Source organism: Mytilus galloprovincialis, chromosome 8 (genome assembly GCF_965363235.1).
Source record: "Mytilus galloprovincialis chromosome 8, xbMytGall1.hap1.1, whole genome shotgun sequence".
NCBI classification, from domain to species: Eukaryota; Metazoa; Mollusca; class Bivalvia; order Mytilida; family Mytilidae; genus Mytilus; species Mytilus galloprovincialis.
Window position 1 is genome coordinate 61619587 of NC_134845.1, and position 27567 is coordinate 61647153.

The following is a 27567-nucleotide window of genomic DNA, read 5'->3' on the forward strand; positions in this document are numbered from 1 at the left end:
TATGTAAAAAAATTGGGTATCGTTTCTTTTTTTGTCTAGTATAGTTAGTTCTTAAGTTAGTTTTTCATCTGGAATTTATATGTCATCATACATTTTCAAGCATGAAAAAAGATCTACTCTAGGGGCGTATATCACGCAATATGCTCCCTCTGATCGAGTACAAGTGCCAAAAGCTTAAACAAGAAAAAAGACAAAAGAGCGTATGACGGTCCAATATTTTAACAAGTAGAAAGGTTCTTGTCGTCGGATAGGATAAACAAAGAATAAAAATGCCGATCTTTTGTCACGAAACAAATATTAATTGTGTACATCAGTTGAAAATTATATTGACTATAAAAATTACCTGTAAACGTACTTGATATCACGTGGTTTCTTGAACATATTTAGAAAAAGGAGGGTTTTTAACCCGACGAAGAATTGTGGAAACTCCGGGTATATTTCTATTGATCTTCTTCTTAAAAAGTGAGTATAATCCATTTGTTCATTGTTTTATCTTTTTGATTTGTCGGGAAAATAACAATAACAAAAATGTTCAATTTTACTTTCGTTTTTACGGTACATTACTCATGAAAATAATCAACAACTGATAATAACTAGTGCAAGCACCGACGAGTTTTTAAAATTTGATTTAAATGTCGATTTGAATCCTATTTTATTTATAGTTTACACCTGCATTATATACAATGTAAGTTCACATATATTAATTTGAAATGAACAGATATAAATGTAATATTTGATACATGTACATGTGCATAGATACATGTGTATGATAGTGAGGTCAGTGTGGTTAAGTATCAAGTCATAAACTAGTACATTAGGTAATTTACATTTTGATTATTATGTTTTTGACAAAATAGCTAAACCATATGATTTTGATTCTGTAGAGTAAAACTTAAAAGAAATAAAAGCGGCGGAACGTCTGCAAATAAGGTTCACGGTCGACACTCGGCTAACCGAGAGATAAGTCGGTTAATCTATATTGAGTATGCGGCTATATCGGCGGTGGGTCTGTTAATCGGGTTGGTTATACGTCTGTTAAGAGTAAAACTCACAATTTAATGTTAAACTCTTGTTAAATATACAGATTTTTGACATATTATGAGAATCACATAAAAAAAAAGAAAAGTGTCTGACAAAATGATATCTATCATAGAACATTTTCCACCAGTAAAAAAAATACATAGCCTGCGCAATTTTAAGTAAACGAAAAGGCGTCGCGCAAGTATGTGTTTTTTATGCTTATACGCATAGCAATATTTTGGATAAAAGGCTAAAAAACATTTTTAGATATCATTTAAAGGACACAAAATAGGACTTTGGTTCTAAAAAATTAATTGTCATTGATAAATATTTCATAATTGTTATATAAGTTGAGTTATACCACATTTTAATGAATATTAGGGGAATACAGTCTGTTAATGGGTTGGACAATTTAAATCGTGTCAGTTAAGAGTTATTTAGCCAAGACAATAAGTCTTACTACCTTGAGTTTATATTTTTACATTGAAAAAATGAGATGTACTTGTGACAAAAAATTACAATACGATGCAACAGTATTCTTATAGAAAGAGCACTTTTATTTAATTTTTTTTTCTTTGCATTTCATTAAAAGGGTGTGTCACTTCAATATAGCGTTAAATGAACTGATTGGCCGCTCGAATTCGCATGAATTTATTATTTACGCCAAGTTATCAATCAGCCGTATTTTTTGGTCTGTTCAAAGTCTGTAACATCTATGAATCTGTCATATGTTGCAATGCAGCTGGTTAAATTCAATGCGTTTTCTTTAATATACTAAGGCTTTTCTACCTCAGGAATAGACCGGCGTGCACCAATCGTACAGAGAAAATTGACAAAGTCGGTATACGTTAGTTGCACGCCATAGGAACGCTTAAGCAATCGTTCAAAGCGCGTTGCATAAGTTTGAAGTACGTCGAAATACACAGGTAACATTGAGAAAAGAAATGGGGAATGTGTCAAAGCGACAACAACCCGACCATAGAGCAGGCAACAGAAAAAGGCCACCAATGGGTCTTCAATGTAGAGAGAAACTCCCGCATCCGTAGGCGCCCTTCAGCTGGCCCCTTACAAAATATGTATACTAGTACAGTGATAATGGGCGTCATAATAAACTCCAAATTATACACAAGAAACTAAAATTAAAAATCATATAAGAATAACAAAGGTCACAGGCTCCTGACTTGGGACAGGAGCAAAATTGCGGAGCGGATACACATGTTTATGAGATATCAACCCTCCCCCTATACCTCTAGCCACCGAAGGAAAGTAAATACGCTTGATGAACGCTACAATCCGAGGAAATTTGTATGCAGCATAAAAAACATACAACATACGCCAACATACTTTTCTTGAACGCCGGATAAACGCTTAGCCTTAGGTACGCTTCTAGTACGTCCAATACACGCTTAAAGCTCGTTTTGCACACGTTACAAATATGATTGACAGGTTAAATGCATCCAAAATTACTAGCATATTGGCAGCGTAAATGTTTTTTAACACGCCGGAGCTATACGCTGATGTGTGACGCCGGTATTAGTTGTATTTCCTCAATACTTTTCAACTTCGTTTTTGGCCTTTTAAACATTTTTTTTCGAGCGTCACTGATGAGTTTTTCGTAGACGAAACGCGTGTCTGCCGTAAATATAAGGCGTAAATATCAAAATTTCAATCCTGGTATCTATGAGGAGTTTATATCCGGTATGTATTTTCCTTTGTACCGAGTCATCATTCTCATTTTCTGCCGCATAAGGAAATGTCTGTACCAAGTTTTAAACCGTGGTTCTAAACAAGAAATTGACATTAGTAAGTTTTTTTATATTTGTGTTGAGTACTGATTTAATGTGTAACAAAAAGAGAATTTTATATTCCTGTAAATCACAATAAATGCATAATATTAATTTTATTTTTCGAGTAATGATGTATTCCTATGATATCGTAAGTCATTTAGCCGACTCGCAGTTCGCAAACGTGCTTGTTTTTCTATCGAGTGACCTTCAAGGTGGTGTTTGTTTGCATTATAAACATATTTTAGTTCATTTGATAAAAAAAAAAAATCAAAAGTGAAAACTAAATTATGCATATGTTACACATGGTCTTATAATATTAAACGTTTAATTTGAGTTTTCCGCGATGTACGATCACTACAAAGTAACTACCAATCGATTTATCAGTACTGTATGAAAACGTTTGGAAACTTAATGTGATGATACAGTGCATGTAATATCAGATGCATCAATGGCAACATATAAACTTATGTTTCATTGTTCATGTGTTGTTTCCATATATTCTAGCTACTAATCTTGAGCCCATCCCTTTATACAGATAACACCCCATATAGCAATTAAATTATACTTGTAATGTCATTCATAACTCTTAACAGACCAATTAACAGACCGGGTTTTATACATCCGACCCATTAACAGACCATATTTTTATCAAAAATTTATTTATGTCACCAAAATACAGTTTTTCCTGTAGATTTTTCACTTATTGCTGTTGATATGGTAAACGAACATAATGCCTGTCTTTTTTCGATGTTCAAAAGATTGCATGCAAGTAAACTCAACCAACTTGTCATTTTTGTGTACATTTTGTGTGTGTAAAATGTGTATAAATTTACTCATGAGTAACTCGCCTTTTCATTTTATAGATCGTTTATTGAAGCTAGAAAAGAAAAAATTACACCACTGGATTCAGTACTCCAAATCATTTAGTCAGACATGAATAGTTTTTATGATATAAATATAATTAAAAAGTTATACAATGAAACATAGTGACCTTGCACTGATTTTCACGATAACACCTGATTAACAGACTTTAGCCAACCCGATTAACAGACCCACCGCCAATATAGCCGCATACTCAATATAGATTAACCGACCTATCTCTCGGTTAGCCGAGTGTCGGCCGTGAGGTTAAGGCCAGTAACTCCTTTTTTATTTTTTATTTTTGATTTGTCGGGAAATAAAAATAACACTAATGTTCAGTTTTACTTTCGTTTTCATGGTACATTGCTCATGGAAATAATCCACAAATCAACTAGTGCAAGCCTAGAAGAGTTTTAAAATTTTATTTCAACGTCCATTTGAGTCCTACTTTATTTATTTAAAAAAATTTGAGACCTTAATGTTGTCCTTAATTTCCGGATTTGTAGGCAATATGATATTCCACGTTTTACTTTAATTCAGGCTTTTAAAATTAGGGGACAATACAGGAGGATCTGTTTTTTCTCTCTATTTTTCTCTATTGTGTACACCATCATACTGTGATTCGTTTTTCAAAATAGTTCGTATTTCATATATATAATTATGCTATGCGCATTTTGTTGAGCTAACAGAGCAATGATATAAGTAACAACTCATTGAATTATAGAGGCAGTCGACAATGTAACAGACGCAGTCAGAATTTGGTTGACCGTTTTGGAATATATATTTCAAAGATGACGACGGATATGTTTAAAATGTTGTTACCAAAATAATAGGTCTCGTCCTCATTTTCTCGAACATGATTTATCACCTTGTATATACTTACATCAGCAACGTTATCTGCTTTCCATTCTAGCGCACCTTGGACCACCCACATTTTTAGTGGAGTTCGTGTTGCTCATTCTCTAGTTTTCTATGTTGTGTTTTGTGAACTGTTGTTTGTCTTTTCGTCGTTTGCCTTGGCATAGCCAGTCTGTTTTCGACTCATTGATTTAAATGTCCCTTCGGTAGCTTTTGACTGCTTTTTGAAATTCTAGATGTGTATGTCAGTTTAAACTCATTTCCAAAGACAGTGTACAAAAATGTGAGAGGAGATACGAGAAATACGACAACACATTCTCAATATTTTATTCACCTTCACCGTGTTTTATTGGTGTTTGCTACTTGAATTAAAATGTATACTAGTAACCTATATTATTCTGTTTCAGGGTCATAATGTCCGATTCCAAAGCTCTATGTGGCGTGTGCTGTCTTCGTCACCTTTCCAAACCATCAACTGATTGGTGTCTTGAATGTGAAGAAGGACTTTGTTTGGACTGCAAAGAACATCATAGTTTACTTAAGGCAACACGGAACCATAATATCATTCCTATTACTGTGTATCAGAAGTTACCACAAAATGTGCTAGAAATCACGCAGTACTGCAGAAATCACGAAGAAATTTTTCAAACGTTTTGCAAAAAACACGATTGCCCTTGCTGTAGAAAATGTATTATTGAAACACACAACAACTGCATTGATATAATCGAAATCGAAGATTACATAAACGATGTCAAGTCCTCGGCTAGGTGTAATGAGCTCGAAGAAATGCTGAATGAAACAGCCGAAAACGTCCGAAGAATCCGTATCAACAGGCAGGAAAACCTTGCATCACTACAGGAAGCAAGAAAGAAAATAGAACATGACATTGTACAGACCAGGACCAAAATCAATAACCATCTAGACAAACTGCAAGCCGACTTAATTCAAGATTTATATGTGAAAGAATTAAAAGAACGCAAAAAAATACAACAGGTATTAAAATCGTTAGAAGAGAGAGAGGGTCAATTAAAGATAAGTCAAACTAACTTTGTAAACATAAAGAAATATGCGAATGATATTCAACTTTTTCTTTCAATGAAACAAATAGAAAACAGCATAGTAAAAGATGAAGAATTTGTCGAATCATTGATAGAAAATAGAAGCATTTGTCAAGTTAGATTAGATTTGAAATACACAATTGACACCGAATTTCTTACTGTTGGTATGCCGTCCATAGGACAAGTGGGTGTTGATTACTCTACATGTCAAGTCAGATTCACAAAAAAGAAGGGTAATCAAGCACAGACGATGGCGACCAAAGCGATCATAAAACCAATTGAAAATATCGCCCTTGAGTTTCAAAAGAAAATAACAGCGTGTGGAGGCAGCGTGACGGGGTGTACAATACTTCCACATGGCAGTTTTGCATTTGCAAAGGAAGATGAAACGAACATTATAGTTGTAAAGTCTGACGGGTCACTAAACTTTAAGATCGGTTTAAGACCGTACCAGCCTTTTGATGTCACTTATATACCAAATATTAATACCATTGCTGTCACATCTAGTAGTTCAAATGACATTAAAATTGTTGATATGAATACGAGAAGAGTGCTGAAAACATACTGCATAAACTCGCCCTGTGCTGGTATATCATATTCGGGAAAAAGGCTTATATTGTGCTCCGAAAAAAAGGGAATTCTTGAATTGAATCCACATGATGGATCAGTAAATACAATTGTATTGGACACACTGTATAGTTATTCACATGTTGCCCTTTTAGGGAATAAGATCTACTACACAAAGCCAAATAATCAATCAGTGATATGTTGTGATCTACAAGGAAACAGACAGTGGACATTCAAAAATCCGAAAATGACATGCCCATTCGGTGTTACTGTAGACACTGCCGGATACGTGTTCGTTGCTGGCAATAGCTCTAACAATGTTGTTGTCATATCTCAAGACGGTCAACAACACAAACAACTATTGTCCTCGATGGACGGTATCGGATGGCCAAATTGTTTGATATTTGATAGAGATAACAACCAGTTACTTGTTACAAATTATACCAAAGGTGCACTTCTGTACAACATTAAGTAAAATAGCAGTACTATACAAATCCGTATTGATTATTTCTAAATAGTTCTTCTTTTAGTTTCCGCACTCCATCATAATATTGATGACTATGTGCCGTGATATAGTTATCAAAGGTACCAGGATTATGATTTAGTACGCAAGACGCGCGTTTCGTCTTCATGAGACTCATCAGTGACGCTCATATGAAAACGTTTATAAAGCCAAACAAGTACAAAGTTGAAGAGCATTGAGGATCCAAATTCCAAAAAAGTTGTGCCAAATACGGCTACGGTAATCTTAGCCTGGAATAAAAAAAATCCTTAGTTTTTCGAAAAATTCAAAGTTTTGTAAACAGGAAATTTATAAAAATGACCACATTATTGATATTCATTTCAACACCAAAGTGTTGACTACTGGGCTGGTAATACCCTCGAGGACGAAACGTCCACCAGCAGTGGCATCGACCCAGTGGTGTAAATAGTTATCAAAGGTACCAGGATTATAATTCAGTACGCCAGACTCGCGTTTCGTCTGAGAATTGTTGCCAAAATTTATGTAAAGATGTTCACAAAAAATTAATCAAGTTTTCAAAATAGAACTATGGCCAACATGAATTAGTCTAACCCGTATTTAAGAAATGACTGTATAAGTTTTTATATTTAATCAAAATAAAATAGATGTGGTGCACACTGAACAACCAGCCTAACAGGTTACTTAAAAGTGTGTATCCCATTGTTTTAGATTAGTTCGAATAGATAGAAAAAATATTACAAGTCACTATTAATTTCATTTAAACATGTTAAACAAGGAGTAAATCAAGAAAGAAAAAAAACCCGTTGATAACGTCACGCTCACGTGACAAGATGATGTCTGAATAGATACGCTAATAAGTAATATTATTCAGCAAATCAGAAGACTTGTTACATCCAAAATCAAATTATAACGTATTGCTGTGTATGAGATATTCCTTCAATATGAAACCAAATAAGATAGCTCAGAATTCAAAATTGGGAATAAAAAAATGTGCATTAAGGCAATTGTCTTTTTATATTTTCATTTGAGAAGAAGTATACTTAAAAAAAAAGGGAGAATAAAACAAAACAACATGTCCGTTAATCATAGACACACTGTAATGAAAAAATGAGTAAAGGGTCAAGGTATCCGTTTTAGACCTACAGAATTAAATTATTTACAGGGTTTGTAATAACATGAGCAACACGACGGTGCCACAGGTCGAGCAGGATCTATATGCTATGTGGAACATGTTAGTCTTTTTCAATAATACATCTAGGAATATACTGTTCTCAGATCTAGATTATTATCAAATGGTGTCTATTTTCCTTAAAAAAGAGGGACGAAAGATATCAGAGGGACAGTCAAACTCATAAATTGAAAATAAACTGACAACGCCATGGCTAAAAATGAAAAAGACAAACAAACAATAGTACACACGACACAACACAACATGGAAAACTAAAGAATAAGCAGCACGAACCCCATTAAAAACTAGGGGTGATCTCAGGTGCTCCAGAAGGGTAAGCAGATCCTGCTCCATATGTGACACCCGTCGTGTTGCTTATGTAAATATCAAATCCGGTAAAAAGTCTAATTCGGTAGGTCACATTCATAAAAGGAAAGGGGATTGTAGTTAAGACGTAAGGAACATATCCGATATCATTTGTGAAACAGTTATATTCCATAACGGTCAACCAACTCGCAAAATTTACGAAGGGATGATTTCAACTTCACCATTTGGAACTCTTGGTTTAATAGCTCCCTTGTGAGCAGCAACCCTCTATCAAGAAAATCATGATAGAAAATGCAAGCACGATAATATAGTATCAATTGGGAGATAAATACCCCGTATGCAGGTGCTGCTGGAATGTTGCTACTTAGAAATGGAAAGTTCACAATAGGAAAGCTGAAATCTCTTTTTATCGTAAAGTTTTGTTTTCAACCGACCCTCATTGTCAATTGTTATGCCCCACCTACGATAGTAGATGGGCATTATGTTTTCTGGTCTGTGCGTCCGTTCGTCTGTTCGTTCGTCCGTTCGTTCGTCCGTCCGTCCGTCTGTTCGTTCGTCCGTCTGTTACACTTCAGGTTAAAGTTTTTGGTCAAGGTAGTTTTTGATGAATTTGAAGTCCAATCAACTTGAAACTTAGTATACATGTTCCCTTTGATAAGATCATTCCAATTTTAATGCCAAATTAGAGAATTTATTCCAATTTCACGGTCCAGTAAACATAGAAAATGATAGTGTGAGTGGGGCATCCGTGTACTGTGGACACATTCTTGTTAGATGTAAGTCAAGATATAAGATAATCGCGACATTGGAACAAATAGTAAACACCTATAGGAATGATTAACACCTATAGGAATGATTAACACCTAAAGGAATGATTAACACCTAAAGGAATGATTAACACCAAAAGGAATGATTAACACCTATAGGAATAAGTTGACTAGAGTTGCACAAAGCGATAGCTTACATAAAGACAAAAAAACTCTTGAGTACAGAAATAGTTTAAGCCTATGGTCTATTGAACTAATAATTTTCATACAAACTATCTTATAAATTTTCAAAATCCTTTCTAATGTGTAAAACGAACAAATTAATTTAATCATTGGTACATACGGACACACATAGAAAAAAGTTTCATATACCTTGTACACCTACTTTCAAGGAGGTCAACGCATTTGAACTCATTGAGATAAAGAACTAACTTTTAACAAAAAGTGCAAATTCCGGGGTATTCAAACCCCAATATTTTTACAACCAGTGTATTTAAAATGGTCCATATCGTTGGACCCCCCGGGGCCGCCCCCCTCCATTTTTTGACGATAAATACATTTGAATTAGGACATGGTTGGAAATTCCCTTTACCCTGGATAGGACCCCTTCTGATCCAGCCCTGGGCTATCATCCATGCAGGTAAACATGGGGAAAAGATCTAAAACTACAAGTCGAATAATAACAAACAATACCATGGTCAATAGCAAAAATCGATGAATTGATCCAAGAAGGTGAGCCAGGTGAGCCATTCCTATCTGCCGAAAAACATATGGACACATATAACCAAATCGAACGCGATCAAAGAACAAATTTAGACCCAAACAAATATTAATTTGTGATTTTTGTGCTCCTACAAGTACAATCATGTAGCCGTTTTATCTGTTTATTAAGAATTGAAGTCAATCATTTAATCGATTTGCATAAAAAGTATAAAAATGAAATATATATCACGAACAACAACTACATAACTGGCAAGTAACAAAAGAACACACCTTGTGAAACATTTTTTACTCTATTGTGATCATGATAAAACTCTAAGAAATGACTTTTTAAACAAATACGTACTGAAAATAATAACTTTAATAATTTAACTGAAAAAGAAAAAATGCATTATTTACTAAATCCATCAACGCCTCTTCAAACAAATAAGTTAGGATTCTTTTCGAAAAAAAAGTCATTAAAACTGAGGGCAGGGGACTCTTAACAGCTTGTTTGTTGTTATAAATTGTGATGCTGTTTTTATTGTGTATGTTTGATATGTATGTATATATGTGTATTGTGTTAATATATGTTGGTCACAAACTGTAAAGTTTATACGACAATAAAATATTTGATTTGGTTTGATTTGATTTGATAAAAATTGGGGCGACTAATAACTGCATTAACACAGACTGTAAGTGGAATCCCCGCAAAGGCCTTGGAAAAGAACGTATTGTTGTTATCTACATGTATTTGTATTATAACGGTATTGTATATCAATCAGTGGTTTTTTTCTGTTCCGGCCTTTATCATTGTGTGTTCTTTTATGTACCTAATACAAAACGGTTAGTGTCTGAAACGAGCAAAACCACATCACAGATTCGTTTGTGTTTCAAATCTGTGTTTGTTTGAAGATGGTTTCTCATAATTTTTTTGGAGAGAGTTAGTAACATGAGTAAAGAGGAGTTAAATATACAAGAGGGACATTCCAACTCATGAACCTAAAGAACTGAAAACTCAATGGCTAAAAACGAAAAAGATAAACAGAAAAACAATAGTACACAATACGCAACATAGAAAAATAAAAACTAAGCAACGAACCCCACCATAAACTGGCGATAATCACAGATGTAATAGCTTGACATATATCTTGACCTACTGTGTAAAAAAATATCTATCGGTGATGTCCGATATTGTTAGTATCTTGTTTTTTCGTGTGTTCTTAGCAAAGAGGTTGTCTCATTGAGGTAAACATGGTATAGCCAACATATAAGTTTACTCTCATTATTGACTTGGATATGAAGAACGTGTTCATTCGTGTAAGTGATGTGATTAGCACTAAACATCCGAATAAATCCAACATTTCATTATATATATATAAACCCAAGCACATCCGTCATCACTCAAATTTAACTAGATGAGTATATGATTATGTGTTAGCAATCGCACAAGTAAATTAATGTCTAATTCATTGAACAAGCGATGAGAGTTCTAAAGAGAGGAATGTATTACACCCCCATATTGTCAAGACTAAAAATTTATATAAAAAAACATTTTATTTAAAATTTTAGTTTAAATTCTACATGTATGTACAGAAACCTGGTACTCTAAATCCACAAAAAATAAAAAATAAAGTGTATAGTGGGAACTATAAACCCCCCTTAAACTTAGCTTGGTCCTTTAAAAAAAATCATCCAAGTGATCACATACATGCACACATGCGTCTGCATAACGTTCATTTTGTCGTCTGTACACTCTCATTCTTCCATCCCTTCAAAGTAAGCGAATCTGGACTCATCACTAAAAATGACGTTTTGCCATCTAACACGGTTTCAATAAAACGTGCATTTGCCGAATGAAGCCGTGTAGTTCGATGACGCTGTTTAAGAATGGCTCCTACTACTGGATGTCGTGAACGCAGCCTCTCTTAGCCTATTGCGTACAGTTTGGGTGGATATCCTTGGATTATGTCTCCCAGGTGTTTGTCTTGCGGCAATTGTAGCTGGCAAAAACCGATCCCTGAGGAGAGTGAATCTTATTCGACGGTCTTGGCGTAACTTGAAACCGGTTTTTTTGGATGTCACCTTCAACATGTTCAATCACCTTTTGTTTACCTGATATTAAATCACCCTCATTAAATTTAAAACCCGTGTTCGGACGACATAAATGTGGTTTCGCTCACAGTTCAAAAATACGCTAAAATGACGTTATTTTCCGGTAAAACAAAAACAAAAGTGCACTAACCTACGGACTTATGACACTTTTCGAATATGCAACTAGTCGCAATACATATTTTTTTCTTAATAAAAATTATTATGTGAAAAAATTGGGTATCGTTTCTTTTTTTTTGTCTAGTATAGTTAGTTCTTAAGTTAGTTATTTCATCTGGAATTTATATGTCATCATACATTTTCAAGCATGAAAAAAGATCTACTCTAGCGGCGTATATCTCGCAATATGCTCCCCTGATCGAGTACAACTGCCAAAAGCTTAAACAAGAAAGAAGACAAAACAGCGTATGACGGTCCAATATTTTAACAAGTAGAAAGGTTCTTGTCGTCGGATAGGATAAAAAAGAATAAAAATGCCGAACTTTTGTGACGAAACAAATATTAATTGTGTACATCAGTTGAAAATTATATTGACTATAAAAATTACCTGTAAACGTACTTGAGGCCCCTCATGGGGGGGGGGGGGTCCTAGTAATCACATAATCACCATTTTTTTGCCAATATAATCACATAATCATTAAATATTTGCTTATCTTTAGTAATCAAATAATCATAAACTAAAAATACAGTCCTAGGTAATCAAATAATCATGAAATATTTGGCTTAATAATCAAATAATCATTAAAAAAACGGCCAAGTAATCACATAATCAAAAACCCCATGAGGGCCCTCGTACTTGAAATCACGTGGTTTCTTGAACATATTTAGAAAAAGGAGGGTTTTTAACCCGACGAAGAATTGTGAAAACTCCGGGTATATTCCTAATGATCTTCTACTTAAAAAGTGAGTATAATCCATTTGTTCATTGTTTTATCTTTTTGATTTGTCGGGAAAATAACGATAACACAAATGTTCAATTTTACTTTCGTTTTTACGGTACATTACTCATGGAAGTAATCCACAAATTAACTTGTGCAAGCCCCGACGAGCTTTTAAATTTCGATTTAAATGTCGATTTGAATCCTACTTTATTTATAGTTTACACCTACATTATATACAATGTAGGTTCACATATATTTGAAATGAACAGATATAAATGTAATAATTGATACATGTACATGTGTATAGATACATGTGTATGATAGTGAGGTCGATCAGTGTGGTTAAATGAGGGTTTTGATGGGGTTAAATGATTAGAGAATAATGCCCTTAAAAATGAAGATTAGAGAATAACGGGCCAAAAAAATAAAGATTAGAGAAATGCGTGGTCTAAAAATATAATTAATATTGAATAATTAATAAAAGAAAACACTAAAAATTAAGTGTTTACAGAATTTTCCCTTCTTGAAAACAAACTTGGTAAACCTTTTTTGGTTTCGTGATAACAGACTATCAGTCAGGATTCTACTTCGTCAAAATTATCTCCCCATTACGCCAGTTCATTTTAACAATCGTAGAAATGGAAGCCATTGTAGGGGTGACGCGCTACCAATTTTGCTCTTGGAAACCGATAAATGTATCCACATTGCACCATTACGATCCTTATGTGTCAGTTGTATTTTAAAAGACAAATGTATCAACTAGCTAATGAGTATCAGTTAATAATCTTGTCTGCATTGATTCAACATATAACTATTGTCTGATCGGTTGTCAGGGGGAATTTTCGAAAATTCATAAAAATTAAAAAAAATTCTAATTAAATATTTCGTGGAAGGGCAGACTAGATTTTTTTAGTGTATGAAGACTATAAACCCTAGTTATCACACACAAAACAATAGAAATTTTCGAAGATATGCATTTTCATCATCCAACTTGAAAGACTGTCGTCAAGTACTTTCAGTAAAAAAATAGCTATTCGAACACACCTTCAATGTTTTTGTGACTCATCAGATAGGTATTTCACTTGACCCATATATTTCATCTTTTAGTACTGTGATTTTTTTGTGTTATAAAGTCAACCTGTAGCTTTAATATATAAAAATGATAGAATCTGAAGTGAGACGATGTATGAAATATTCTTACTTTGTACGATATCAAGACAAAATACTCAACTCAAACACGCCTTAACATAAAAAGGTGCACTCGATTTTCTCTTTTCGATACAATTGTTACCCATTCTTTGGAATTTTTTCTTCAGTCACATAATGGAAGGGCAGACTCGAAAATTACTGAACTAATATATTGATATGTTTTCCGTCCGTGGTAATTTTTTCAAACAAATCGGAGGTTATGCATTTTCTTCATCCAACTTGAAAGATACCCATGTCGTCAACTTGATATCTAATTGTTCTGCTTAACTATGTACTAGATAAATTGAAAACATATACAAATGGTGTTTTTAAAATAAAACACCTCGTTATTGAGAAGAAAATTGCAATTTTGTTTGTTTCTATTAACTTTAAAAAATTTTGTCACTATAGTAAACAATACAGTAAACATTTATCGCCTTCTCTAACAAAGAGCTTCGATTCTTTTGTTCTATTTCAACCTGGTTTCCGACTGCTATAGGATTCAGTCAATGTTAAAACTTGTTTCCGATACTTCTACTCGGATTTCGGATCTTTCGGTTCATACCTCTACTCGGGTTATTTCGAATGTTACCGTCTATCTTTGAAGATGTCAGAGGTCATAGCAGACGAATTTGATGAAAATTCTGTTGTTCCATGTGTGTTTAGCTTTTATTCAAATGAAAAATCTGTGAAGGAGAGATTCCGCACTAGAATACCAATATGCTTCAAGACTGAGCACACCACTTTGCAGGGCCGTAACTACATGGAGGCAAATGAGGCAAATGCCTCATGTTGGAAATTTCCATGCCAAGAAATCCTCGCTAAAAATTCCGGTCGACCTTCTACGGCAGTCATTAGTAGCTAAAGATTTGATTTCATTCAAGAAATTAATTTATGACCTTCATGTGCGTGTCGCTTAGAACACGGCCATATACCAAATGGTCAATATTAATCATCCATGTAATTTGCTCTATGGGGTGTTTGCCGAATTTCAACGGAGGCAATGTCTTGGCATGGGAGAAAGGAAGAAAGACCATTCACAATTTGTCTTACATTTGTTTTTCTCTTTTTTAATTAAATAAAAAAATAACCTTTCAAATATAGAGTTCATAACATACAAATATTCCCTGTGGACACCTCCCCCCTTTTATTTGTGCTCTCTATTTTAAACCCTCGAATTAAGCTTTCGAATCTTATTAAAATTAAAACCTTGCTTTCTAACCAATATATTCATGTACCGGAGTCTGAAAGGACAACGAATTTATGAATGACGGTCGACAAATGGAGACATAATGGTCACACCCAGCAGGCAGGTTGCAGCCGGGCCTTGAAAAAGTATTCAATACATCAGTTCGGCGAAACAAATATTCCGGTCAGATATGGGATTTACATGCAAACCCCGGCACCAAAAAATAACACCCGTTTATTATTCATCATGTTCATTTTACGCTAAATAATTATGTTTGAAATTTTTGTTTCTAATAGCAAATGAGTGGACAAACTTATTGTTTACAATCCAGATATATACGACCAGAATTTTTGATAAAGACAAAAATCTGGGTAAGATTTTGTTATCTCAAACTTCCCGCTCAAATCAAATAGTCCGTACCTTATTAGACTTTAAATATATCTAGAGCTTTCTGACTGGGGATCATTATTCAGCTATGTTATCAATAGGCTGGGCGTTTGGGCTTAAACATGTGTTCGTAGATAAATAATATTGCTTTGGAACTTTCACGAGAGTGTAATAGAATATTACCTTCTGTTTGGTGGAATTATGAAATAGAAGTCAATACGTTCTTGCTCAATCTTTGGTCGCTTTGAAGGTGTCATACTTTTCACCCTCAGCATAAGCAAGTGTTACTGTAATCTGAATTTCAAAATGACTGAATGAAGTTTTTTTCGACGCACTGGTTAACTCCGTCGTTTTGAATCACATGACTTTGACATAACCAATAGTATATTACAGTAGCTTCGAGCGAAAAATATCGTTATAAGTTAAGAAAAGGCCAAGTGAGCTTTTCTTATCACTTGGCGTCCGGCGTCCGTCGTCGTCCGTCGTCCGTCGTCGTCGTTAACTTTTACAAAAATCTTCTCCTCTGAAACTACCGGGCCAAATTAAACCAAACTTGGCCACAATCATTATTGGGGTATCTAGTTTAAAAAATGTGTCCGTTGACCCGGCCAACCATCCAAGATGGCCGCCATGGCTAAAAATAGAACATAGGGGTAAAATTCAGTTTTTGGCTTATAACTCAAAAACCAAAGCATTTAGAGCAAATCTGACATGGGGTAGAATTGTTAAACAGGTGAAGATCCATCTGACCCGAAATTTTCAGATGAATCGGATAACCCGTTTTTGGGTTGCTGCCCCTGAATTAGTAATTTACTGGAAATTTTGCTGTTTTTGGTTATTATCTTGAATATTATTATAGATAGAGATAAACAGTAAACAGCAATAATGTTCAACAAAGTAAGATTTACAAATAAGTCAACATGACCGAAATGGTCAGTTGACCCCTTTAGGAGTTATTGCCCTTTATATTCAATTTTTAACCATTTTTCGTAAATCTTAGTAATCTTTTACAAAAATCTTCTCCTCTGAAACAACTGCGCCAAATTTATCCAAACTTGGCCACAATTATCTTTGGGGTATCTAGTTTGAAAAATGTGTCCGGTGACCCGGCCAACCAACCAAGATGGTCGCCACGGCTAAAAATAGAACATAGGGGTAAAATGCAGTTTTTGGCTTGTAACTTAAAAACCAAAGCATTTAGAGCAAATCTTACAGGGGATAAAATTGTTTATCAGGTCAAGATCTATCTACCCTGAAATTTTCAGATGAATCTGACAATCTGTTGTTGGGTTGCTGCCCCTGAATTGGTAATTTTAAGGAAATTTTGCTGGTTTTGGTTATTATCTTGTATATTATTATAGATAGAGATAAACTGTAAACAGCCATTATATTCAACAAAGTAAGATTTACAAATAAGTCAACATGACCGAAATGGTAAGACGACCCTTTTAGGAGTTATTGCCCTTTTTAGTCAATTTTTAACCATTTTTCGTAAATCTTAGTAATCTTTTACAAAAATCTTCTCCTCTGAAACTACTGGGCCAAATCAATCCAAACTTATCCACAATCATCCTTCGGGTATCTAGTTTAAAAAAATGTGTCCGATGACCCGGCCATCCAACCAAGATGGCCGCCATGGCTAAAAATAGAACATAGGGGTAAAATGCAGTTTTTGGCTTATAACTCAAAAACCAAAGCGTTAAGTGGAAATCTGACATGGGTTAAATTGTTTATCAGGTCAAGATCTATCTGCCCTGAATTTTTCAGATAAATCGGACAACCCGTTGTTGGGTTCCTGCCCCTGAATTGGTAATTTTAAGGAAATTTATCTGTTTTTGGTTATTATCTTGAAAATTATTATAGATAGAAATAAACTGTAAACAGCAATGATGTTCAGCAAAGTAAGATTCACAAATAAGTCAACATGACTGAAATGGTCAGTTGACCCATATAGGAGTTATTGCCCTTTATAGTCAATTTTTAACCATTTTTCATAAATCTTAGTAATCTTTTACAAAAATCTTCTCCTCTGAAACTACTGGGCCAAATTAATCCAACCTTATCCACAATCATCTTTGGGGTATCTAGTTTAAAAAATGTATCCGATGACCCGGCCATCCAACCAAGATGGCCCCCATGGCTAAAAATAGAACATAGGGGTAAAATGCAGTTTTTGGCTTATAACTCAAAAACCAAAGCGTTTAGAGCAAATCTGACATGGGGGTAAAATTGTTAATAAGGTCAAGATCTATCTGCCCTGAAATTTTCAGGTTTATCAGACAACCCGATGTTGGGTTGCTGCCCCTGAATTGGTGATTTTAATTAAATTTTGCTGTTTTTGGTTATTGTCTTAAATAGTATTATAGATAACTTAGAGATAACTGTAAACAGCAATAATGTTCAGCAAAGTAAGATTTACAAATAAGTCAACATGACCGAAATGGTCAATTGACCCCCTAAGGAGTTATTGTCCTTTATAGTCAATTTTCAACAATTTTTCCACTGAAACTACTGGGCCAAGTTCATTATAGATAGAGATAATTGTAACAGCAAGGATGTTCAGTAAAGTAAGATGTACAAACACATCACCATCACCAAAATACAGTTTTGTCATGAATCCATCTGCTTCCTTTGTTTAATAGTCACATAGACCAAGTTGAGCAACACAGGCTCTTTCGAGCCTCTAGTAACAAATTAAAAAAAAAAAGTCCAAGCAAAAAGGGGGGGGCGTACGCCCTCTACGCCCCCCTCTGGATCCGCCACTGATATATACAGAAGTCTTAATTACTTAATGTTACCATGGATTAAATAATACTTCCATGATGTTACTAAGGAGGTTATATTAGAAGGAGAGTGAACACTCTGCTTGATACAAAATTAGCATCCCCAGGATAGCAGTTCGATCAGAGAAAAATGATAAAATTATAAAGAAACCGACATGTTTATCACCCACTTGACATGGCCCTCTGATGTACCGGGCTGTTACCGCGAGTTGTTTTTTTACTCTTTTTTTAAAGATTAAAGAAAACTGGCGAAAAAAATAGAGAATAATGCGTAAAAATCACTTTTAAAGAATAGACTTATTTTTTGAAGATTAGAGAAAAAAGGGGTGAAAATTAAATGTTTACAGAATAACAGACACCCCCCCCCCCCCCCCCCCCATCCAGACCCTCTTAAATCTCATAAACTAGTACATTAGGTAAGTTACATTTTGATTATTATGTTTTTAACAAAATGGCCAAACCATATGATTTTGATTTTGTAAGGTGAAACTTAAAAGAAATAAAAGCGACGGGACGGCTGCAAATAAGGTTAAGGTCAGTATAGCTACTTGAAGTCCAGAAGATTTTTAAATTTGATTTTAATGTCGAGTTGAGTCCTACTTTATTTAGTTTTTAAAAAATCTGAGACCTTAATGTTGTCCTTAATTTCCGGATTTGTAGGCAATATGATATTCCACGTTTTACTTGAATTCAGATATTTAAAACTAAGGGGACAATACAGAAGGATTTAGATGGAGGTGCTTCATTTCTGTGTTTTTTTCTCCCTTTTTATACGACCGCAAAAACTGAAAAATGTTTGGTCGTATATTGGAGGGGGAGGACAGGGGGTAAGGGAGACAGGGAGAAAGGGGGTAGGAGAAGGGAGAAAGGGAGTGGGAGAAAGGAGAAAGTGGTAGGAGAAAGGAGAGGAAGGCTGGGAGAAAGGAGAAAAAGTTGGAGAAAGGAGAAAAAATAAAATATCTCTCCTTTTAAAAAATTATCTAATATTTCAAGAAAAAATATCTCAAAAGGAGATGTTTTATTCTAATGGGAGAAAGGAGAACGGGGGTAGGAGAAAGGAGAAGAGGGGTGGGAGAAGGGAGAAGGGTACCCCCTGTCCTCCCCCTCATATTGGTATGACGTTGGCGTCGACGTCCGTCGTCGTCGTCCGAAGACATTTGGTTTTCACTCTCTAACTTTAGTAAAAGAAAATAGAAATCTATGAAATTTAAAAACAAGGTTTATGACCATAAAAGGAAGGGAGGGATTGTTTTTGGGTGTTTTGGTCCCAACAGTTTAGGAATGAGGGGCCAAAAAGGGCCAAAATAAGCATTTTTCTTGGTTTTCGCACAATAACTTTAGTAAAATTAAACAGAAATCTATGAAATTTTAACATAAGGTGTATGACCACAAAAGGAAGGTTGGGATTGATTTTGGGAGTTTAAGTCCCAACAGTTTTGGAATTAGGGGCCCAAAACAGGTCCAAAAATAAGCATTTTTCTTGGTTTTTGCACAATAACTTTAGTATAAGTTAATAGAAATCTATGAAATTTTAACACAAGGTTTATGACCACAAAAGGAAGGTTTCGATTGATTTTGGGAGTTTTGGTCCCAATGAATTAGGGGCCAAAAGGGTCCAAAATTAAACTTTGTTTGATTTTATCAAAAATTGAACTATTGGGGTTCTTTGATATGCCGAATCTAACCGTGTATTTAGATTCTTAATTTTTGGTCCCGTTTTCAAATTGGTCTACATTAAGGTCCAAAGGGTCCAAAATTAAACTTAGTTTGATTTTAACAAAAATTGAATTCTTGGGGTTCTTTGATATGCTGAATCTAAACATGTACTTAGAATTTTTTTTTATGGGCCCTGTTTTTAAGTTGGTCTAAATCGGGGTCCAAAATTAAACTTTGTTTGATTTCAACAAAAATTCAATATATGTGGTTCTTCAATATGCCGAATCTAACCATGTATTTAGATTTTTAATATTTAGGACCGGTTATCAAATTGGTCCACATTGAGGTCTAAAGGGTCCAAAATTGAACTTTATTTGATTTCATCAAAATTCGAATTCTTGGGTTTCTTTGATATGATGAATCTAACCATGTATTTAGATTTTGGATATTGGAATACCACAAAGGGATGGTAAGAATTGTCTTTGGGAGTTATTGCTAAAACCGTTAAGGAATAAGGTGCAAAAAAGAAGGGAAAAGGGTTTCCAGGTTAATGGACAATTACTTAAGTACAAAACATAATTTAAAAGCAGTGTAAGATTGGTAATTGAAACTCATTTTAATATCTCACCTAAACTGCTCTTAAATTATGTATATTGGAAATTTGCCAAAAACTTTATTATTAATAAATTCCATTGGAAATTTGCCAAAAACTTTAGTTTGATGAACTTCATTGGAAATTTGCCAATATGAAATGTTGCATTGGAGTTATCTTTCTTTGTCCAGAATAGTAGTTAAATCAACTTAAATCATGACTGTATGACATTTAATATTTTATGATGTATTTAAATGAGTAGTTATTGTTGAAAACTCCATTCAATTTTTCTTATTTCAGATTTCAGAAATGAAAAAAAAATTTCTTCAAATATATATCAAAGGATTTATATTCAACAGCATAGAGAATTGCTCAAAAGCAAAAAAAATATTTAAAGTTCATTAGACCACATTCATTCTGTGTCAGAAACCTATGCTGTGTCAACTATTTAATCACAATCCAAATTCAGAGCTGTATCCAGTTTGCATGTTGTGTCCATACTAGCCCCAACCGTTCAGGGTTAGACCTCTGCGGTCGTATAAAGCTGCGCCCTGTGGAGCATTTGGTTCTCGATTGTGTACACCATCATACTGTGATTCGTTTTACAAAAATGTTCGTATGTTTCATAGATGACAACGGAAATGTTCAAAATGGTGTTACCACAATTATAATAGATCCGGTCCTCTTTTTCTCGAATGTGACCTTCCAAATAAGACTTATCACCTCACATGTTCGTACATGAGTAACATGATCTGCTTTCCAGTCCAAACCACATGAAATCATCCCCTCCCCCTTTTTGGTGGAGTTCGTGTTTCTCAGTCTTCTATATTGTGTTTTGTGTATTGTCTTTTCTTCGTTTGCAAATTCATTGTCAGTTTGATTTCGACTTATGAACTTAAATGTCCCTTTGGTAATTCCATTGAGAGTGTACAAAAAAATTGAAAGACGAGATGCCTGGTATACAACAGCACTTTCTTATTTCCTTCACCTTTACCTTGATTTTTATTGTATGTTTGCAACTAGAATTTCTTTTTTAATTTTCAATATTTTATTTCAGAGTCATTATGTCCGATTCTACAGCTCTGTGTGGCGTGTGCTGTCTTCGTCACCTTTCCAAACCATCGACTGGTTGGTGTCTAGAATGTGAAGAAGGACTTTGTATAGACTGCAAAGAACATCATAGTTTGCTTAAGGCAACACGGAATCATACTATCATTCCTATTACCGAGTATCAAAATTTACCAGAAAACGTGTTAGAAATCACAAGAAACTGTAAAAAACACAATGAAATTTTGCAAATATTTTGCAAAAAACACGATAGTCCCTGCTGTAGGAAATGTATCATCGAAACACACAATAACTGCACAAATTTAATCGAAATAGAAGATTACATAAAAGACATTAAGTCCTCGGCTAGGTTTCAAGAGGTTGAAGAAATAATGAATGAAACAGCTGAAAATATCAAAAGAATCCGTATCAACAGGGAGGAAAACCTGAAATCATTACAGGAAGAAAAAAAGAAAATAGAAAACGATATTTTACAAACCAGGATTAAAATCAACAACCATCTAGATAAACTACAGGCCGATCTTATTCAAACCCTATATGCAAAGGTGGAGAAAGAAAACGAAAAAATACAACAGGTACTGAAATCGTTAGAGAAAAAGCAGTGCCAAATAAAAGAATATCAAAATACCTTTGAAAACATTAAGAAATACGCGTCAGATGTTCAACTTTTTCTCTCTATGAAACTAATGGAAACCAACATGGTGAAAGATGAGGAATTCATTCGATCGTTAATAGAAAGCGAGAGCCTTTGTCAAGCGATGTTAGTAATGAAAGACACTTTTGACACTGAAACAATAACTGTCAGTATGCCGTACATAGGGGAATTAGATGTAGATTACTCTCCAAGTCAAGTCAGTATAATGAAAAAGAAAGAAAAGCAAGCGCAGATGATGATGACCAAAACGACCATAAGGTCAATTACAAACTTCGCCCTTAAGATTGAAAAGAAGATTAGCGCATGTGGCGTTGGGGTGACGGGATGTACATTACTACCACATGGCAAAATTGCATTTGCAAATGAGAAGAAAAGAAACATTACAGTAGTAAAATCCGACGGGTCACTTGACTTTAAGATCGATTTATACCCGTACATACCTTTTGACATCACATATATTCCAAATACCAATACTATCGCTGCTACTTCTAGCAAATCAAATGACATTAAAATCCTTGATGTAAATACAAAAAAGGTGCTGAAAACGTACTCTTTAGACTCAACCTGTGCTGGTATATCGTATTCAGAACAAAAGATTATTTTATGCTCCAAAGAAAAGGGAATACTTGAATTGAATCTACGTGATGGATCAGTAAAGACCATTGTATCGGACAAAATGGATAATTACTCTCATGTTAGTCTTCTAGGGGATAAGATCTACTACACAAAGCCAAATAATAAATCAGTGATATGTTGTGATCTACAAGGAAACATACAGTGGACATTCCAAAATCCAAAGCTATTAAGACCATGCGGTGTCACTGTAGATACTGACGGAAATGTGTTCGTCGCTTGCCATAGCTCTAACAATGTTGCTGTCATCTCTTCGGACGGACAACAACACAAACAAATGTTGTCTTCCAGTGATGGTATCGATTGGCCAAGTGGTTTGAGCTATGATAGAGCTAACAACCAGTTACTCGTTACAAATTATTTGCAAGGTGCAGTTTTTTATAATGTAACATGAGTAGAATTATATCATACAGATATGTAGTTTTATTTTCCTATTTGAGAGTTGCCGAACCAAATGTTTGTAGAAGCTTATAACAAATAATAATTCAGTTTTAAAAATAAATCTTTCACTGTGATAAAAAAAAATAAAGCTTGTATGTATATTCTTATTGCTGTATATAATGCATTCAGTATAGATATTTGGGTTCAACTTCAACGGGAACGCTCAAAGCATAATTCTTGGGAAGTCAAAAGATGGATTTGATTTTTAAAAGGGAACTATCGTTCGATTTGATTTCAAATGAAGATTTTTTTTATTAAATCCAGTATGCAAAAGGAACGTTTCAGTAAATTATAGACCCACTAGAATGAAAACGTAATCCAGGAGCAAAATAAAGGCAAAAGTAGTTTAACGCTATTTAATTAATTGTTCCATCGTCTAAAATAAAATAAAAGGATACTTCTCTTAGCGCAAATTTATCATATGGAAAAGATATATGTTATAGAAACGATGATGATGGATAGAAATTAACACTTGACCTACCCGAGCTAAAAAAAACATATACAGAAATCAGAAGGTATGGTATGAGTGCCAACGAGACAACTCTACATCCAAGTCACAATGCTTAAAAGGTTAACAATTGTAGATATAGTTTGTCTAAAATCCTAAGCTGTGATTACTAAACAGGATTAAAGCACAGCTTACACCAAGGAATTAGATTAGAGATGACATTCTTATCAAAGCTTCTAAATTCTGGACTTGGTCCCTAGCATTTTGCTGAAGATGTCCTTTTTGCTTTTGTTAATCTTAAGTATTCTGACAGACAAAAACGTTTTCTGTTTCAAAAAAGTAAATTAAACTAATTATTTGCACCCACAACCACACACAAAGAGAACTACGTATAAGATTTATATAGACGGTACACCTACTATCAAAAGGTAAAATACAAAACTACCGAACTCAAATCGAAATAACCCTTATGGTGTCATACCACCAATTACTCCCTCAAATTTAGAATTATGTGAAAGTAGGCCTACTCGGACAAAAAATAGTGCATTTGATGTCATTGTTCACCTAAACTAACCAACAAATTTGCAGAAATGAAAGTTTTGTTGAAAGAGAAATATATTAAGACCATTTTGAGCCAAAATTTACCTGTCTATGAGTTTGCATTAAAAATTGAGGATTAATGCGCTCCATAGTATACTAATTTAAGATTTCCAGAAAACCAGGGGTTTATTTAGTGGTACCTCCTTTCGGAAGCTCTCTGCTTTCTTATATGATTTTGAATGTATGTTGAAAATTGGCATGCAGAAAGGTGACACCTATACAATTCAGGATATACTTAGTTTCTATGAAGTTAAACTTAAGGTAAAATATTTAGAAAGCTGTGAAAATTGCAAAATTTGGTTGAACAGATAGGGACTTTTAATTGGTGGTATGACACCTTATCAAACGTCAAAATCAAACCCTCAACCACATCAAACGAATAGAAAACAAATATCGTATTCCTGTCTTGATACCGGCATTTCCTTACATAGAAAGTGGCGAAATAAACATGCAAGTTTTTATAGCATAGTTTAACTTTTCAATCTTATCGCAGTCGCATAAAATTTCATTATATTGACAACAATGTGATGAAAAAAACAAACAGACATAACAGGTAAAAATGTCAAAAATAAGGGGCAAGAACGTGAACTCATTTGAAGCCATACGGATTAAGAAATAACGTCCAACACAACGGTTAAAATATGGATACCATTAGGTAAAATTAAATTGGAAGAAGATACAATGAAGAAAATTGATAACTGTATATTGAAAATTATAACAGATAGTATTAATAATTAAATGTACTCTGATCAATTGGGAAAATGGCGAAACATCAATGAAAACACTACACAGAAAAACCATTAAATAACAGGTTCGCAACCAGATAAAAACAGGGACAATTCGCTGTTTCAGATTCTAATGCATCATGGTTAATATTTTCAAAAATTGTACACCAAAACGTTCTGATTGGTTAAAAGTGTCATAAACAATGAAAATTTAACAAATGACGTGACGTTATTTTCATTTTGGGGTACGAACAATGAAATTACCTATAGTCCTTAAGATTCAAAAACGGCCAATTCACAATTACTCCTGGAAGTAAATTATTCCTACTCGTTAATGCATTCTTTATTTGCAAAATAAGCAAAACCCTATTTTAGTCATATCAAATACATAGACAAAACAAACATAAGAAAAACTCGACAATAATAGAATGCATGTTAAAAACAGTTGATCTCCTTTCCAGATCTTTCCGCAGTTCTAATGACTCTTTCGTAAATGAAACAACTGTTTTTATATCATTTGGTGTTGATGGATTTAGTATAATCACGAGTTTGTCAGTTAGGTTAAGTGTATTTTAATTGACATATTTTTGTATATTTTATTAATATTTAGAAAGATTTTTCATTTATTTTTATTAATTTCACAGTTGAAAAAATGTGGAAATAGTCATCTAATATATTACATATTTTTCATTTTCTTTCGTTTCTTGGTATTTTTGTATATCGTCCAGTTTCTATTATAAGACAATGGTCGCTTGTTCTTGGTTAACATTTTTTTGTTTCTTTATTTGGGTGCGATATGTAGTATTCCATTTGGTCGTTTATATTAAATTTAAGAAATTTATATAGATATATTTTACTATTTTCATGCATGCTACAAATGATGCCAGTCTACAAAAACATATTGGGACAAAATGCAATCAAACCGAACAACAATCTCAATAAAAGTGCGAAATGAAAAATCGATGTCATGTAGATTGCTCTAACAATCATTTTGTCTTTTCGTAAATGGAATTTCAATCAGCCATGTCATCGATTTTCATAAATCAATCAACCATATAATGTAATGTACAATGTATATAAAAATAGAAAAGCAAAAATAAGAATGTAAATGTATTTCCAAAATCTCACATCACACACACGCACATCAAATATGACTTTTACATAGAGGCAAATTATTGAAATGTAACAAATTAATAACGAAAGAAAAATTCGCTAGATCTGAATGGTTTTGAGAAATAATATTCTCTAACAATAGTATTCCAAATCAGCTTTTACTGTATAAAATAATACTGAAAGTTCCCAATAGAATCACAATATAAGACAAATAATTTCTTAATGCACTAAAAAATACAAAATATGTAGTCGATATATCCGAGGAATAACGCCTTAATTGCTGTTCTTGATCTTGACAATAGTTTTAAGGTATTAGTGATAAACCATATAATCTCTTACAGGTTAACATTAAAGTGAAGACGGTATATATAAGCTCAACATATAAACGCGCTGTACTCATCAATGAACGTTATGTATGTAAGAAAAAGTTATCAATGAATTGTATATACAAGAGTGCACACGCTAAAATGTCTCGCCTTCTCTATTACTAATCATTGAAATTATGTTGATAGTCCTAAATAAAAAGCTTTATTACAACTGTCATATAACCGTAACATTAACCATGAAAACTAAACATTGACCAAAGAACCATGAAAATGAGGTCAAGGTCAGATGAACCATGTAAAGCAGACATATATACAGCTAACAATTCTTCCATACAACACATATAGTTGACCTATTGCTTATACTAGTAGTTTAAAAAGAACAGACCAAAACACAAACTTAACACTGAGCGATGAACCATGAAAATGAGATCAAGGTGAAATAAAACCTGCGCGACAGACATTTAGATCATAAAATATTTCCATACACCAAATATATAGTTGACCTATTGCAATTAGTATTAGAAAAAAAACCAAAACTCAATAACTTAACTGTATGATTACTGAACCATGAACATAATGTCAAGGTCAGATGACACCTGTCAGCTACACATGTACACCTTACAGTCATTCCATACACCAAATATAGTAGACCTATTGCATACAGTATAAGAAAAACAGACCAAAACACAAAAACTTAACTATAACCACTGAACACTGAAAATGAGCTAGTCAATGTCAGGTGACACTTGCCAGTTGGTCATGTAAACCTTACAGTCCTTCCAAACATCAAATATACAAGACCTTTTGATTATAGTATCTGAGATATGGACTTGACCACAAAAACTTCAACTTTGATCTCTGATCCATGAAATGAGGTCGAGGTCAAGTGAAAACTGTCTCAGGGGCATGAGGACCATGCAAGGTACGCAAATACCAAATATAGTTATCCTATTACTTCTAATAAGAATTTAACATTACAAAAAATCTGAACTTTTTTTCAAGTAGTCACTGAACCATGAAAATGAGGTCAAGGACATTGTACATGTGACTGATGGAAACTTCTTAACATGAGGCATCTATATATAAAGTATGAAGCATCCAAGTCTTTCACCTTCTAAAATATTAAGCTTTTAAGAAGTTAGCTAAAGCCGCCGCCGCCGCCGCTGGATTCACT

General features: G+C 34.0%; 2 long non-coding RNA genes across 2 annotated transcripts; both read left to right on the plus strand.

Moving 5' to 3' along the window:
- Nucleotides 1–337: 337 nt before the first annotated feature.
- On the plus strand, nucleotides 338–7558 carry LOC143042339 (uncharacterized). The gene is made up of 3 exons (XR_012967948.1): nucleotides 338–462; nucleotides 4934–6736; nucleotides 7093–7558. It is a non-coding gene; the product is annotated as an uncharacterized LOC143042339 (long non-coding RNA).
- Nucleotides 7559–12499: 4941 nt separating this feature from the next.
- On the plus strand, nucleotides 12500–23288 carry LOC143042340 (uncharacterized). Its single transcript, XR_012967949.1, has 2 exons — nucleotides 12500–12611; nucleotides 21442–23288. It is a non-coding gene; the product is annotated as an uncharacterized LOC143042340 (long non-coding RNA).
- The last annotated feature ends 4279 nt before the right edge of the window (nucleotides 23289–27567 follow it).